This window comes from Nesoenas mayeri, assembly GCF_963082525.1.
Source record: "Nesoenas mayeri genome assembly, chromosome: 5".
Classification (NCBI taxonomy): Eukaryota; Metazoa; Chordata; class Aves; order Columbiformes; family Columbidae; genus Nesoenas; species Nesoenas mayeri.
Genome location: NC_137548.1, coordinates 57,788,838 through 57,797,334, shown reverse-complemented (window position 1 = coordinate 57,797,334; position 8,497 = coordinate 57,788,838).

The window sequence follows — 8,497 nt, the reverse complement described above, 5'->3', positions numbered from 1 at the left end:
TTCGTATTTAACAAAAGCAGTTATAATGCCCAGGAATTGTAAACATAGGACACCTTCTGACCTATATGTAAATTGCTAAAGAAATACAGATATTAAAACAAGCAATGAAATGGATATTATACAACTTCATACTGTACCTGTGGTCACAGGTATGTGTTTCTTGAGGGCTGCTGGTGCACCAGTAGCCTTTTATATGGAATAATAGGTGGGTGAGATGCAGAGGGCCTGTGCTACTGCCAGGTATCTGCCCTCATATGACATACAAACATATGGGGGACACAGCTTTATTGTCAGTAGATGCTGCATGAGCAGCAGCCCAAATGTATCAGCATTATCTTTGACTGAGGCTGAGTTAGTACAGAGCTGGCCCAGAAATTCACACTCCTGTGGCTTCCAGGCTCTAGGTAGCCAACAGCGAGATTAAAATTAGCTCAGTTAGGCTGGCCTGCAGGATGAGCGCACGTCATGACTGCTGCACGCCAACTCCTGTAGCTGCAACGGCAAGGCAGGGACTGCGTGTGGAAACAGGAGAACCATAGTGCCAGTGCCCATGTCTTTGGCTGAACAAGACTCCGTTCTTCTCCACATGTTTTGGTGAAGTAAGGAAATGGAAAACACTTGCCTCTCATTTCACCTTTGGAAGGTATGTGAATGATGCATGCAGGGCAACACTCTTCTCATGATAACAAAGAGCTGTGTCAGCTTCTTCCCTGGGCACTCCTTGTTTCTCCTTGGCTCCTGCTTGCCAGCATTCTGCTCTTCTACTCCTGGGCTTTCCCAAGCAGGATTCATCACTTCAGTATGTGAAATGAATTTTCATGCATGTTTTTGTTGGGTTGACAAGGTAAAATAATGAAATTACTTTCAGCTAAATCAAGCTGAAAGTTTATTAAAGTATTTGCATGAAATTGTATCAGCAGTACAGCAAGTAATTCCACATAAAAAAGCAAGTATGTTGCTTCAGCTACAGTAAGGATTTCTACAGAATAATGGCACAACAGCTTTTTTTAGTTCTTATAAAACCGCTTATCAGCCTTCCTTTGCATTTTTTTTAATTTTCTCTGTAGTAGCCTTACTTATTCAGAAATTATTACGTCATATTAATTAATAATGTCTTACACAAGCATCTGACATTTCTTTTCTGCAGTCATTGACTTTAACCTATTTTGTTGCAGGAAGTGGGCCAAAAATCCGATCCCATAGTCTGCCCACACTCAAAAAGGTACTAATGTGGTGTGCAGTAACAAAAGTGTGCAAATGTCCTTATCACAGATGTTTGTAGATCTCAATTTCTGCATTCAGCCAAGATATTCAACAGGAATCTTGTCTAGGACTGGGTGTATAATGTTCAAGATTGAATTGAAGGTTTCCTTCACAGAACTGCCATAAATGAAAACAGTCTATACTTATCAGACGTCCCATTTAATCCCTAATACTAATTAACAACTTACTCTGGGATGCTAATTTACTACAATAGTAAGTGCTATCAGTCATATTTTAGCTTTTTCAATTAGTTGAATAATTTCCCATCAGAATACATGTACAGCAATTAATTTCTCAGAATATGGGCAGCTTTTCCAAAATGTTTCAATACAACACATTCTGAACTCTTTCATGTTGCTCTGAATTTTAATTAGTTTCCATTGCAGAATACTAGTTTAATGATGACCTGAATATATTTCTTAAAAACTATGTGTGTGGTTGCATGTAGCAAGGGTGAAAGGTTTGTTTCTTGTGGATTGGTTATCAGCCCATTCATTATGAACGATTACTTTCTGGAAGCACTTAGACCTTAGAGGCCTGATTAGGAGAAATACTGGGGACTCTTGCTGCAGACGGTTTGAATCTCGCAGAAGAAGCAAACCAAAAGAAAATATGGCATGACATTTGTACGTATTCTGATTTGATGATTCATTCTGAAATTGTGAAACACATCGTAACAGCAAAACAAATCATGCTGTTAACTTTTTCTCTCCTAATCTCAAATGCAATTCATGCAATTTATCTGAAGGTTGCAGGGACTCCTGGAAATATTTAGAAGTTCTAAACTTTTTCACTGAAGTTTTGCCTTTTTTTTTTTAAAAAGTAATATCAGGTTTTCCTACTTTTTCTTTTCTTATCCTCCTTCTACAATCTGTTTTACACTCTCACGTTACCTGAACACACTTCTCCATCTTCCTTTCCCTATTGGAATTTTTGTTCCACATTTTCTTCCTGAATTATGTGTCTAACAATTATGTCATTTTTTTCCAAATTTTTGTCTGTCTGGTCTCCACTTTCAAAGATCCCAGAATTTTCCTCTCTTCCTCCTCTAAGACAGAAGAAATTTTCAATCAAAGTAGAAATTCTGACCTCTCTTCAGGTATTGTGAGACCCTTGATCAACAACTGGAAATAAGGCAAAGGATCAATCAACCTGCATTCTTTTGCCTGCTGGCCACCTGCCAGCCGTTCATTGACAACTGGGAGTAACTGCTGGTCAGGCTATTTAAATCTGAAAATTATTAATTCTGAAAAGTAAGGTACATTTGATTTTGAAAATCTTCATTCAAGTTTCCAGTGCAAATTGGTAAAAACTGCAGAAATAAACCTTCAGCAACATGACCATACCGTTCTCCTGCAGTATTTCTGTACAGCAGGTGCTTTCTGACAGACTCTGAGATCACCCGCTGTCTCTCCTGGGCAGGGGCACTGCTTCCAGTGTCAGCCAGTTTGGTCACTCTGTATGTTGTGCATCAGTGATGGGTGAAGTGGCCCATTGTGAGCAGGAGAAAGAGCTGCTGCATTGATATGACTGTGTGATGAACTACATATTCTCCCCTTCTTATCGCACACATGTACACACTTTCCAAGTTAATGTCTCTGCAATGATCCTTTTCAGCGACGAAAACAACTTTCAGAGTATGAACAGTGAATGCCTTTGGTCATCCAACCTGCTGTGATTTGTAGGTACATTAGTGATGAGAATAGATACAGAATTAACACTAAAAGAGGCAGACCTGCAAGCTGATGATTTCATGAGGGTTGCAAGAAGGATGAGTAAACTAGTGCCCCTGTCACTCATAGCACCATGTCATTCATGACCCAGCATGGTGTGCCAGGCCTTGTGTCACATAAAAGAGGCTATTTCTGCCATTAGGCCAGAACTGTGTATCCCGTGTGACAGAACATTGTTTACCAAGTAAAAGAGAAATGCATTCCCAGAACATAAACCCCATGGAACACAGTATCATATGACACAGTGCTACACTGAGACATTCTGAGCCCGAATTTCAGAGAAGCTGAGGTCAGAAGTCAGATACTTAGCATTTCTGAAAAGCTCTGTCTTTATAATTTCTCCTTTGCCAGGCATGCTTGCCATAATCTGGGTCATATTGCCTAAGGTCATTCTGTTATTTAGGTAATTAATGGGAAGACATGCAAATCCTCCCTAACATGGAAGCAAGTGTTAATTATGCTTTATTGGCCTATTTTTCAAAATCATGAGCCAGTACTGCTGATTTGCTCCTCCTTCTCCAAGCCAAATGCATTTACCACTTAACACCAAAGGATGATTAAAACTGCTCTCAGAGTGCGACATGGACGGTGATCGCTGATCATTTAACCATTTGATGCTGCAATACCATGAGGCAATTGGCTGTTGACATACCCTTTCTGCTGGTAACCCAGCTCAGGTAGCCAAGTGGCGTGTTGTGTAAAGACCACATTCCAAGAGAGCTGTAGAATAAATGAGGAAGCTGAACTGGTTTCTGTTCAGCTCTCAACAAGTTCACATTTTTTATCTTTCACAGCATTTACTCTCTGTATCTTGTTAGTTTAAATTGTTTTTTAAAAATACATTTTCTCCTCTAGCTTTTTTCTTAGCATTAGGGGACAAACCTAGGACCTCAACTAAGGGCAAATTTGAATAAATGGAAGCTTTCTTTATGATAGTGTAACCTGTTTAGCCTACTTACAATGAGAAAGCAAAACGCAGAAAGGAAACGTCAATAGACAGTTAAAATGATCTGACCTCTTGTCAGCTTTTCGAGAACCTGACAGCAAAAGGAGATCAGTCAGGTCTTGGTGAGTTCCAGTGGTTCCACTTGGCCATTTGTGAGGATAGTGGGAAAAGCAGCTTAAAAACACCTGATTGCACTCTGCAGCATTAGTTTCTGTCATTACTCCAGCAGATTAGACACTGTCAAAGCTACACACCCCAGTATGTGTTCAATACTGGGAGGTGGCCTGAAGCAGGCCAACAATCTTTGCGGGTTATCTTCACATGAACCCCAGGCTTTCCAGGTAAGGTATGTTATGGGCCCATACGGCTGGACAGTAACACTGGTCTAATAGATAAGGTGCTGGGCTCTTAGAGCAGGTAATTGTAGGTTCTAGTCCCCGCTACGGTGATTCACCACCCTCCCCAGCAGGTCAGGAATGGAGCAACTTGAGGTAATAGGGGACAATGGCAGCATGTGCTGCCCCGGACTGTGCAACATTGAGGGAGGTGGTGGCAGAGTCACCCCGAATTCTCAAAAACAGCTCCCGCAAAGCAAAAAAGGCAGGAAGTTCTCACAGAAAACTCCATCTAAAGGGAATAAGAGTTTTAATATGCAGGCCTGCAACTTCTGAGGGAAAGGGTATAAAAAAAAAGGGTAAAACCTCAAAAAAAAAAAGTTTAAAACCTCAAACCATTTAAGGACCTTTGGGGAAAAAAAAAAAAAGTTTAAAAAGGTTATGGTTGGACACAAGAATCAAAAGACAGAACTTCTGCTAACACCCCAATATATAACCTAAGCCTCAGTTTAACTGAGCTGAAACTAATTCCACATTTGTAGAGGCAGAATCTGTAAAATCGGTCTGAAAAAACATGTAATGGCATCTACATAGAAATGAAAATGGGTCTTTAATCAGATTAAAGACAGTGTTTTTATCAGCATGGAATAACGTAGATTTGGAAACTTTTGCCATGCAGACAGGTATGTCCAGCTACCTTACTGCTACAAATTAGAAGGAATCCCTGAAGGAATGTATTCCTCCTTTGAAGGAATACTTGAATTTTCAGCTATGTTAGTATAAACTCAGCTGCAGACAAGGTCTAAATTTAATAATTACATTTAGTCCTAACCTAGTATTAAGTATGAATCATGACTACTGGATGTATCCCAGAATAAGGACATATACATTCTCTACACAGAAATTTACAACTGTGATAGTTATCACAAGTAATAAACACCAGACTATAAATACCTCACCCGCGGACAAGCACTACATGGCTGAAATCTTGTGCAGCTGTTTTTGAGCCAAGCAAGGATGCCCGTTGCAGCTCCACGTGCCTGCGCTCCTCTTGTGCTGCCTCCCTTTTATCTGTTGGCAATTTGGCCTGCAGCTTGTGTGGCCTCCCTCTATAGTGCTGAGCTCCGTAACATGTGGGTTGTGCTGCACTTTGCAGGTGCCTGCAGAGAGGTTTGAAGGAGACACTGAGCAAGAATAACGTGCCAGGAAGATTTTCTTGGTTTGGAAACATTTTTATTTCCCTTGCTACCTATCCTAAAGAGCTGATGTTGGCTGAACTCTTTAACATATTTTCTGCCTGAGCCCACTTCCAGAACTCAGATGCTGTAGGCTAGACTAAGAATTGGGATGAGGGAATTGACAGAGTGAGGTGGAGTCATTCAGCCCTCTTCCTGTTACAAACAGTAATTTAGTTATTTCTGTCAGGAGGACACTTGAGGTTCCCTGTACTGTGATGAGAACTCCCTCTTTTCCTGGTATAACATTTTTAGTAAGAGCTTTGACTTTTTAGAAAAAGTGCTTTCTAAGTCCAGGAGGGAAAAAAAAATCAAAAGTAAGGCCTCTGAAGGCTGGTACAACATTTAAGGAACCTGACGGAGTTTTCAGGGCCCTTAGTTGAGGATGGCATAAGCTTATTACAGGGTATGTTTCACTCTTAATTTGGAGCAAGACAAAATAACTCTTAATTCCTGTCTTCTTGCATTCAAATATAGTATATGAGCAGACTAACCAGAAAAGTTTCTTTCCCCACTTCATGCACACCATTGGACATGCAATATGTAGAATCATAGAATAGAATCATAGAATCCTTTTGGTTGGAAGACACCCTCAAGATCATCAAGTCCAATCATCAACCTAACGCTAGCATTAACCCATGTCCCTAAGAACCTCATCGACGCATCTTTTAAACACCTCCAGGGATGGTGACTTCACCACTTCCCTGGGCAGCCTGTTCCAATGCCTGACAACCCTTTCCATGAAGAAATTTTTCCTAATGTCCAATCTAAACCTCCTCTGGTGCAACTTCAGGCCATTTCCTCTTGTTCTTTCACTTACTCAGGAGAAGAGACCAACACCCTCCATTCTACAACCTCCTTTCAGGTAATTGCAGACAGTGATAAAGTCTCCCCTCAGCCTCCTTTTCTCCAGGTTGAACAGCCCCAGTTCCCTCAGTCGCTCCTCATCACACTTGTGCTCCAGACCCCTCACCAGCTCCGTTCCCTTCTCTGAACCCTCTCCAGCACCTCAAGGTCTTTCCTGCAGTGAGGGGCCCAAAACTGAACACAGGATTCACTGGTGTGGCCAGTACACAGGGGGACAATTACTTCCATGGACCTGCTGACCACACTATTCTTGATACAAGCAATATATATACACTGTATATGAATATGTAAATATATATTTTCAAATGTGGCTGGCTATTTAAGGTGATCTATGAACTATTAATTAGGAACCAGAGCTGTATCAGAACCGAGAATCTGGCTATTTCTTTAACTATTTTTTCTAATTAATTAAGCATTAATGAAAGTATGTACACGCTATTAAAAATGTGCATTTTGTACATTTGTACATAAATCTGGGTACAGTGTATTTTATGGACATATATACAGTATGGACATAAAATGTACAATCATAGATAAAATGAACAATAGGACTTAAGAAACATACTTTCTGTAAAAACAAACAAACAAACAAACACACAAAGCAAACAAAAAACCAAACCAAACCAAATCAAACAACAGGAGAAAAATGAATCTGAACATTTATGATTCCTGAGTTCAGATTCAACTCATTTTAATGCTTACAAGTTTTGCTCTCATGGTTTCATTCCATTTTCAGCTTCTGTCCTTGAGCACTGACTACTATAAATAAAAGCTTTCATTACCTTTCCTTCTGGCTTTGAGATATTTCTAATCCTTCATTCACACAAGCACATCTATCTAGCTACAAATATGTGCTTATTTCTATTTATCTCACTTGTTGGTGACATTTTTCTATTCATTTTAACCAGCACATTCCATCCTAACTTGTCTTCTGTGCAGACGCTTATTCACCAGTTACATCCTCGAACTCTTTATCATAATGAAAGTATGAGCTCATCAAAACACACAAACTCAATTTCTTGCAAAGGACATAGGTTTATTTGGTTTAAATTGGAATTTGGATAGAGTGACAATAAAATAAATGTTAGAGGTTTAATTTCTGACAGGTATTGCTTAGTTTACACAGTACGAAAGCATTTTTAATTGTACTGTAGCAAAACCATACTAAGGACAACTGAAGAGAAGTGGACTCTTTAAAAAATCCCTAGCTCAGTTAAAGCTTGTTTATATATGAACATTGCATCCATCTAGCTAAATGAATTTAGGTGTGCTTTAATTACATTAATGCCAACTTCTTGGAACAATATCCATATACCATACTGATAGCATCTTTAAAGAAATTTGTTGAAGTTGGTAAAAAAAATCACCAAAATAAAAAGCCCACTAAGGCCATGTATACTTCAGATTAGTTTACCAGTTACATCAGTGTAGTTGAATATTTGATTTTGTTGTCTTGATTTCCTTCCCAAGTAATAAATGAAGCTGGGGAAAATCTTCCTCCAATATAACAAGAACACCTACATGACTCAGAGAATTACAATGGTGTAACTCCACTGGTTAATACTTACATCCCAGATACAAGTTTCACTGGATTGTAAATAATTTTTTAATGCAAAGTTGGAATAAAAAAAATGCATCTGCCACAGAATACAAATTCCTTTGTCAATTAAAAATGGATCTGCTAGAATAATTTTGTTCAAAACTTTTGAAAACTCCAGCAGACTCCTGGATATTGCATCTATGTACTGCTATACTACAGATTTGTTGTAGTTACCTCAGAATGACTGGATCGGCCTCTTCTTCGCCACCTTCTTTCCACATCTGTGCTCGAAGTGCAAGGCTTCTGGCTATCCTCCTTTCTGAACTGGTTCAGGCAATTACTGTTGTATTTGGGGAAGTCACTGTCACCTCCACATGCCACACTCAGCACCCATGCTGAGACAACTTGGCACCACCACTGAGCACCCATGCTGAGAGACAACTTGGCACCACCACTGAGCCGTGACAGACTCAAAGCCAACGAGAGACAATACACTGAGTAGTCATAGACTTCAGACATTGTCCATTCTGATCCTAACCAGGCCAGCGAAGAAGAATCAGGAAAAAAGCACCCATGTA